The sequence below is a fragment of the Pleurodeles waltl genome, chromosome 10 (genome assembly GCF_031143425.1).
Source record: "Pleurodeles waltl isolate 20211129_DDA chromosome 10, aPleWal1.hap1.20221129, whole genome shotgun sequence".
NCBI lineage: Eukaryota > Metazoa > Chordata > Amphibia > Caudata > Salamandridae > Pleurodeles > Pleurodeles waltl.
This window is the reverse complement of record NC_090449.1, coordinates 835,006,492-835,015,391: the sequence shown is the minus strand read 5'-3', so window position 1 is coordinate 835,015,391 and position 8,900 is coordinate 835,006,492. Positions and strand designations below refer to the sequence as shown.

General features: G+C 43.5%; 1 long non-coding RNA gene across 1 annotated transcript; it reads right to left on the bottom strand.

Moving 5' to 3' along the window:
* Positions 1–2,858: 2,858 nt before the first annotated feature.
* Positions 2,859–6,358, bottom strand: LOC138261929 (uncharacterized). The gene is made up of 2 exons (XR_011199180.1): positions 5,283–6,358; positions 2,859–3,211 (listed from the first exon to the last, which is right to left on the bottom strand). It is a non-coding gene; the product is annotated as an uncharacterized lncRNA (long non-coding RNA).
* Between the last annotated feature and the right edge of the window lie 2,542 nt (positions 6,359–8,900).

Below are 8,900 nucleotides of genomic sequence, written 5' to 3'. Positions count from 1 at the left end.
TCTTCAGCACGGCGGTCCCTAGTGGTCTTTACAAAAGACCGCTGAGGTCAAAATAACCCCCATAATGCCTACTCAGCCATGCCCCTGGTGGAACAGCAGCCTATCAATTTATCGAAATTCCCAAATCATTTACACTTCCAGGAGGATGAGAGGGAGAGGGGGCTGTTAGTTTTCTTATGTTTGTGACATGTTTATGGTTAATTGAACAGTTTAATTTAATGCTGCCAGCCCCAGGGTTGTAGGTGAACAGCTGTGTTGAACTTGCACTTTGACTTTCCTATGATGCTGCTGGCCTCCTGGGCTGTATGCAACCAGCTGTGTACGATTCAGACTTGCTGTAGATTAATAAACAGAATTGATCCATAAAGTAGAAGGATGTTGGGTCAGTTATACTGTGACTGAAATAATATGTAAATTTAGCTTGTTATTTTTTAGGTCTGCCCTGGGAGGTTGACAATGTTCCCATTGTGTATACTTGAAAATTGCACATTTAATGTAAGCTCTATGGAAATAGTGATGTCCATAATGCTGGTAACAGGCACGTCTCAGTAATTAACTGAATTTAAATAAAGATCCTCATCTTCGAAGACAGAATAGTATTCTAGCTCAGACAACATTACATTGACAGTATCAATATCCCAATCATCAGAAAGTAACCCAGATACAATGACATCACCCATGGCTATTTTAAATAAATATGTAATCTACAGAATTTTGGTGGGGCCAAAGACATCGAAGGTGACGTTATCTCAAACAATTCCACCCGTTACTGGGGTGCTGAAATGTTCATACGGGACAAGTCTCTCATCAGTCTATAGGAAGAAGAATGAGGCATCAGCACCTCCACAGACAGTTCTGTGGCTGAACGTTCTTAGAGATAGTTGCCACTGATTAAAGGAGAGTCATAAATCTAATTCCCCCAAAAAAATGATCAAGCCTAGGATAATCCAAACGTATATCCAAGGTGGGTCCAAATAAGTACGTTTTAGCCATGAAAAGAAAACAAGTTTTCATAGGTGGAGTCTTTGAGATGGTGGAAGAGTCAAAAGACTTTGATGAAAAGTCATCCATACCCACATAAATATCAGAACCAGTCTATCAAAAAATGGGAGTCACAGGTGGTAATAGGGAACTGGTAGAGTCACCAAGGGGTGTATCTGCAGAAACCAAATTATCAGTTTAAGATATTGCAGCAAGTACAGTACTCATGACAATATTGTGGCTGGTATTTGTGGAGGTAATTGGAATTTTTTTTATTCTGGGACCCTCCCCCCAGCTGGGGAGAAGCAGCTTTGGTGGTGCTCACATGCTGCAGAGAAATTTCTTGTCTGGTAGCGAGAGGAGTTATAGAACTACCAAGGTGTAGTGCTTTCCTCTTATTTAGTTTCTAAGCACTAACATAACACAACAGAAATGCACTTCTGAGGTCAAAGAAGACTTTTATTGTTATTTTATTCTTCCCCAACCACAATGTTTATGAATGAATGACGAATTAGTAGCTTTCAAGTCCGCGTTAATCAAACAAAATATATCAGTTTGCAATATACACAGCAGGTTATATTTATAAGATATTGAATGCAAAGCAAAACAAATACTTCACCGTGTAGGAACTATTTACAGCTACATCTTTCTAAGGTCTGCAAGCTGAGACCCCTGTCAGCCGCGAGAAAGAGTGTCATCTACCCACACGGGATGCTGGCAACTGGCGCCAAGCTCCAGCACGAGGTCCGGCAGATTCGAATCTGACTCTCTGCAGCCTGTTACATTCGTTACAAAGGTGTGCCCCCTCCTCTCAGACCCGGGAAACTGAGCAAGCCTTTTGGAGACTGGCCAGGTCTCCAAGACTACTCCTGTTCCCAAGCTCAAGGGAAGAGAAACAACGCCCATGCACTCTCTCTTATCAGGTCTAGTCTACTGTGAGAGCAAAACATCTTGGTTCTCTGGTGCAAAAACACAGCTTGGAAAAATACAGAACTCCACATTAAAGGCAATGGGCAGCTAACCTAAATATCAAATGCAATGTCATGTTAAAGGCAATAGGCAGCTAACCTAAATATCAAATGCAATGTCTAGTGTCATGTCAAAGCCAATAGGCATCTAAGCTGAATACAAAATGCAATGTCTTATATCATGTCAAAGCCCATAGGCAGCTGAGCTGAATACAAAATGCAATGTATAATATCATGTCAAAGCCAAAAGGCAGTTAAGCTGAATACAAAATGTAATGTATAATATCATGTCAAACCAATAGGCAGTTAAGCTGAATACAAAATGTAATATATGATATCATGTCAAAGCCCATAGGCAGTTAAGCTGAATATCATGTTGAAGCCAATAGGCAGTTAAGCTGAATACAAAATGCAATATATAATATCATGTCAAAGCCCATAGGCAGAATATCTAATAGCATGTCAAAGTCAATAGGCAGCTAAATTGAATACATCATGTCAAAGTCAATAGGCATGCAATGTCAAAGCCAATAGGCGGCTAGACTGGATACAGCATGTCAAAGCCAATAGGCAGAATACAGAATGTAATGGCTAATGCAATGTCAAAGCCCATAGGCGGCTAAACTGAACAAAACATACCATGTGCTACTGGTGAACATTGAGCAACTAATATGCGCAGTGGTGAAACACAAAGTCATTGGTCAAAACAAAACTCCATCAAATAGCAGGACATTCCGCCCTTTGACCAATGAATTTTTGTTTCACATATCTCATATTTCAAACAAACAAAAAAAAAACATTATCAGCAAATCAAATTTCAATGATCAAAGCAATCCCTGTAAAGCAATAGAAGTGAATTAACACATTGATCTCATGACCTTTCACATCAGATACATCTACATAAAAAAAGACTGGGCAATTTTTTTTTTTTTTTTTTTTCTGAATGAGTCTCTAATTCAACAGTGTTAGCAATTTGATGTGGCATGAGTTCTGCTCATGTAAAGGTGCACGGTCCACCTGAAAGGTTTTCTGGAAGGTAAGCAAAAGTCAGAGTTCCATACGAGAGGGGAAAAAAAAAAAAACACAGCAAACAAGTTGAACTTGAACTGAAGGCGCAGTTTGCGCAAAATGGATCCATGGTGCTGGCACTTTACTCAGCCAGGTTCAGGTTGGGGATTCGGTCCCTTCCCCGACCCCACACGCACACACCGGAAGGGGGACCACACAGCACACTCAGGGACAGTGGCGAAACGTGGTAGGATCTGCAAAAGAAACAAGTATGACTTTTCTTGCAAATAACATTTTTCATTTAAACTGCACCCTTCCTCTTTCTTTCCCTGTTTTATAATCAGCAGGACGTTTTTGGGGCCCTTTGTTATATTTTCTGCAGGTTCTGGAGGGTCACTTGGGGCTTCAGCCCACACATCAGTACTGAGGTTTTTATCTGCTGCACCACAGCTTCCCTTTTCTTGCACTGTCAGAAGGGCTGGGGCAGACTCCTTCTTTACCAAACCTCCATTCACTGCATTTTTGCCAAGTTGGGCCATTCTGTCTCCAATTTGTATGAATGAATCAGATTCTTTTCTAGGTATCAGCATAATTTCGATTTTTCCTTGGTAATTTGCAGCAATCACTCTCCCTAAAACCTGATCAATTTGCCATTTCTGTTCTGGTAACTTTCCTCTCCCCAACTGCTCTGTGACTGCTTGCATGACAGATTGCTTTTGTGCATGCTGCACAGTTTTTATCAAATCTAGGGGAATGGGCATCTCTCTCATCTCTGCCCACCTGTAAGTGGCCTTTTCACATTTCTGGGGCACCCACATAGCCATCCCCACTAAGGCAGAATTCTGGGTGAACACTTCTCTCTCTGCATTTTTCTCATTAACATCTGCAAGGTAATTGAACCAGTTAGGTACAAGCCATGTGGCTAAAACATTATCAAAGAACCAAAAATCAGCGTAAAAATGACACATCTCACGTAGCTCTTGCTTTAAAATCTGACACACATTATACAACGCTGTTCCTTCTACTGTGCCAGAAAGTAACATTTCAGTCAATGAATCATTAGTAAAACAAACATGCTTTTTATCTTCAGTAGACACGAATTCAAATGGTGCACACAATTTCATTGATAATTCTTTTACCTGTGGTACTCTAGCCCTGTCTTGCAAGTACCAGATCCATTGTATGATTCTAGCTAGGGGCACTATTTTCTTTCCTTGTTCTTGATTTAAATATACATAAGTATTTCCTTCTTGCACTGCGCAGAAACCTAAAGTCTGCATTATTTCATTTGCCAAATCACAAGCGCGCAGCTGCATATTATTTTTCACAGTGACCATGTACAAAAGTGTTAGGATTTCTCTCAAATGAGGGCTATTCTTTTTCCAAAAATCAAACAAGCTAATGAAACTCGGGGTGTCTTGCTCTAAAATCCTTCGTTTTACTTGTGCATTTTGCAACGGTAACGGTAACTCGTAAATCACATTCTGGTCTCTCTCCGTGTTATCAGTTAAGGAATGCATTTTGGCGGCCAAAAACCCTGGCTCACATGGAAACTCAGTGCAGCTCGGAGCTGTCTTAACCCCCTCATTACTGGAATGGGACAAGAAAGATTCTTCAAAAACAGCCTTTTTATAACTTTCAGTCGGGCTAATTTGCTCACGTAAATTCCTATTTTCATGTTCCAACTTCCTACATTTCTCCTGCATTTCTCTGTAAGCAGATAAAGGTATCCAGACCTTTCTGTCATCATTACTTCCAAAACACACTTTTTCTACATATATACAACGGGAATTATTTCTCAAAACAACATCAGGCCTTTTAGCTACACATGCATTTTCTTCTGTAATTCCCCAAACAGAAAACAATTCACAGTTTTTCTTAGCACCATCAGGCAGTTCATCAACACATGTATTCTCAGACATGGTCTGCCGTGCTACTGTGATTCTCCAAACAGAAAACAATTTCTGTAATTCTCCAAACAACAAAAAACAATTACACTTTTAAAGTGTGCACTTAGAAATCTACTAACTCGTCAAACCCCTTTAATCACCTCTTAATGACCGACCCCACGACTCCAGGTACCAATTGTAGTGCTTTCCTCTTATTTAGTTTCTAAGCACTAACATAACACAACAGAAATGCACTTCTGAGGTCAAAGAAGACTTTTATTGTTATTTTATTCTTCCCCAACCACAATGTTTATGAATGAATGACGAATTAGTAGCTTTCAAGTCCGCGTTAATCAAACAAAATATATCAGTTTGCAATATACACAGCAGGTTATATTTATAAGATATTGAATGCAAAGCAAAACAAATACTTCACCGTGTAGGAACTATTTACAGCTACATCTTTCTAAGGTCTGCAAGCTGAGACCCCTGTCAGCCGCGAGAAAGAGTGTCATCTACCCACACGGGATGCTGGCAACTGGCGCCAAGCTCCAGCACGAGGTCCGGCAGATTCGAATCTGACTCTCTGCAGCCTGTTACATTCGTTACAAAGGTGTGCCCCCTCCTCTCAGACCCGGGAAACTGAGCAAGCCTTTTGGAGACTGGCCAGGTCTCCAAGACTACTCCTGTTCCCAAGCTCAAGGGAAGAGAAACAACGCCCATGCACTCTCTCTTATCAGGTCTAGTCTACTGTGAGAGCAAAACATCTTGGTTCTCTGGTGCAAAAACACAGCTTGGAAAAATACAGAACTCCACATTAAAGGCAATGGGCAGCTAACCTAAATATCAAATGCAATGTCATGTTAAAGGCAATAGGCAGCTAACCTAAATATCAAATGCAATGTCTAGTGTCATGTCAAAGCCAATAGGCATCTAAGCTGAATACAAAATGCAATGTCTTATATCATGTCAAAGCCCATAGGCAGCTGAGCTGAATACAAAATGCAATGTATAATATCATGTCAAAGCCAAAAGGCAGTTAAGCTGAATACAAAATGTAATGTATAATATCATGTCAAAGCCAATAGGCAGTTAAGCTGAATACAAAATGTAATATATGATATCATGTCAAAGCCCATAGGCAGTTAAGCTGAATATCATGTTGAAGCCAATAGGCAGTTAAGCTGAATACAAAATGCAATATATAATATCATGTCAAAGCCCATAGGCAGAATATCTAATAGCATGTCAAAGTCAATAGGCAGCTAAATTGAATACATCATGTCAAAGTCAATAGGCATGCAATGTCAAAGCCAATAGGCGGCTAGACTGGATACAGCATGTCAAAGCCAATAGGCAGAATACAGAATGTAATGGCTAATGCAATGTCAAAGCCCATAGGCGGCTAAACTGAACAAAACATACCATGTGCTACTGGTGAACATTGAGCAACTAATATGCGCAGTGGTGAAACACAAAGTCATTGGTCAAAACAAAACTCCATCAAATAGCAGGACACAAGGACTCCTTGTGGCCTGCTATTTAACCCCTTCCCCGCCAGGGACGTAATGGTTACGTCCATGGCAGCGCCCGTGTGGCGCCATGGACGTAACCATTACGTCCTGGGACTGGCAGTCGGGGGAAGCGCTAGCGCTTCCCCCGAGGGCCACCCCCCAACACCCCCAGGCCAGGGCTGAAAGGGGAATCCCTTCCCCTTTCACGCCCCCCCCCACCCCCCCCATGACGTCAGCGCGCGATCACGTGCTGATTTCATGGAAAGGGGGAAAGACGCGCTGGAAGCCATTTGCTTCCAGCGCGTCTAAGGGAGAAGGTGAGTTTTTCACCTTCGTGCGGGGTGGGGGTGCTCTGAGAGAGGCATCGAGGGAAAGGAAAGGGTTTTCCTTTCCCTCGATGTCTCTTTGAGCATTCCTGCTGCCCGATCGCGATGCGATCGGGCAGCAGGAATGCCCACTAGATACCAGGGATTTCAGTATGTGTGTGTGTGTTATATTAGTGTGGGGGAGCGACCCCTTGGGCAAGGGTCGCTCCCCTTTGGGGGCACATGTATTTTACGATTGGCCCTATTTTTAGGCCGATCTGCCCCCAAGGGGGGCAGAGAGCCACTAGACACCAGGGATTTTATTGTTGATTTGTATTTTTTGTGTTGGGGGGCGGACCCTTGGGCAAGGGTCGCTCCCCTTTGGGGGCACATGTATTTTACGTTGTTTCTGCCCTATTTTTAGGCCGATCTGCCCCCAAGGGGGGCAGAAAGCCACTAGACACCAGGGATTTTATTGTTGATTTGTATTTTTTGTGTTGGGGGGCGGCCCCTTGGGCAAGGGTCGCCCCCAGGGGCCCTCATGTATTTTTGGGCAGTTCTGCCCCCCAAGGGGGGCAGAATCCCAATAGCGCCTGAAATAGTATGTATGTATGTGTGCTTTGTGTTGGGGGGTGGCCCCTTGGGCAAGGGTCGCTCCCCCCAGGGGCGCAATGTATTTATTGTCGTTTCTGCCCCCCTTGGGGGCAGATTGGCCCTATTTTTAGGCCGATCTGCCCCCAAGGGGGGCAGAAAGCCACTAGACACCAGGGATTTTATTGTTGATTTTTATTTTTTGTGTTGGGGGGTGGCCCCTTGGGCAAGGGTCGCCCCCATGGGCCCACATGTATTTTTGGGCAGTTCTGCCCCCCTTGGGGGCAGAGAGGCCTATTTTTTTTAGGCCTTTCTGCCCCCAAGGGTGGCAGAATCCCAATAGCGCCAGAAAGATATGTTTGTATGTGTGCTTTGTGTTGGGGGGTGGCCCCTTGGGCAAGGGTCGCTCCCCCCGGGGGCGCAATGTATTTATCGTCGTTTCTGCCCCCCCTTGGGGGCAGATTGGCCCTATTTTTACGCCGATCTGCCCCCAAGGGGGGCAGAAATCCACTAGACACCAGGGATTTTATTGTTGGTTTTTATTTTTTGTGTTGGGGGGCGGCCCCTTGGGCAAGGGTCGCCCCCAGGGGCCCACATGTATTTTTGGGCAGTTCTGCCCCCCTTGGGGGCAGATATGCCTATTTTTTAGGCCTTTCTGTCCCCAAGGGGGGAAGAATCCCCATAGCGCCAGGGATACTATGTGTGTGTGTGTGCTTTGTGTGGGGGTGTGGCCCCTTGGGCAAGGGTCGCCCCCCCCAAAGGGTGCAATGTAATCTGGGCGATTTCTGCCCCCTCCCCTTGGGGGTAGATTGGCCTATTTTTTTTTAGGCCCATCTTCCCCCAAGCAGAGAAGACTAGACACAAGGGAAAATGAAAAAATGGTTAGTGGCGGAGTGTTTGTCAACTGGCGAAGTATTTGCTTTTATGATAATAACAGTTTTTCTCCTTTTTGTTTTAGTTCAAAGCTTTTGCTGACTTTGCTGTGGCTTGTTGCAGTTTTGGCAGTAGTTGTCCTGCGGTTTGCGTAGTTGCATGTTTTAGGTAAGTAAATAAATTTACTCCAAGTGAGTATTGTTGCAATGCATGAATGACATGTTTGTAGGTGGTGTACTGAATGCAGGATTGTGTGTGAAATTGTCCTTAGAGTTATGCACAATGATTATTGTGTTGTCTTATGTCTAATTTGCTTTTTTTTTTCTCTTTTTAGTGGGATACCGTTGGTGATTGCTGTGGCTGTGCAGAGTAGTTGCTGGTGAGTCAAGCTTTTTTAGGCAAGTGAGCAGTATAGTTTTTGAGTTTATAATTCTTAGTGATAAACCTATACTTTGTTACTTATCTTACACAGTGCTGGTTGTTGGTGGTGTATTTGTCCAGTTAATTTTTGTAGGTAGGATCATGGCCAGCCGTAGGATGACCGCTCAGCAGGTTGTTAGTGTGCTTTTTGAGTCATCTTCTGACCATGAATATGAGACTGACTCTGCATCTGAGGCAGAGGAGGAAGTGCAGGATTCTGGAAGTGAATTTTCTGTCAGAGATGAATCATCTGATGATGAAGCCACTCTCAGTGCTGATGAAGGGCCTGTTTTAGAGGAGGACAGTGATGTGCCAATGGTGCAGGAGCCAGCGGCTGAAAGGCTTCCCATT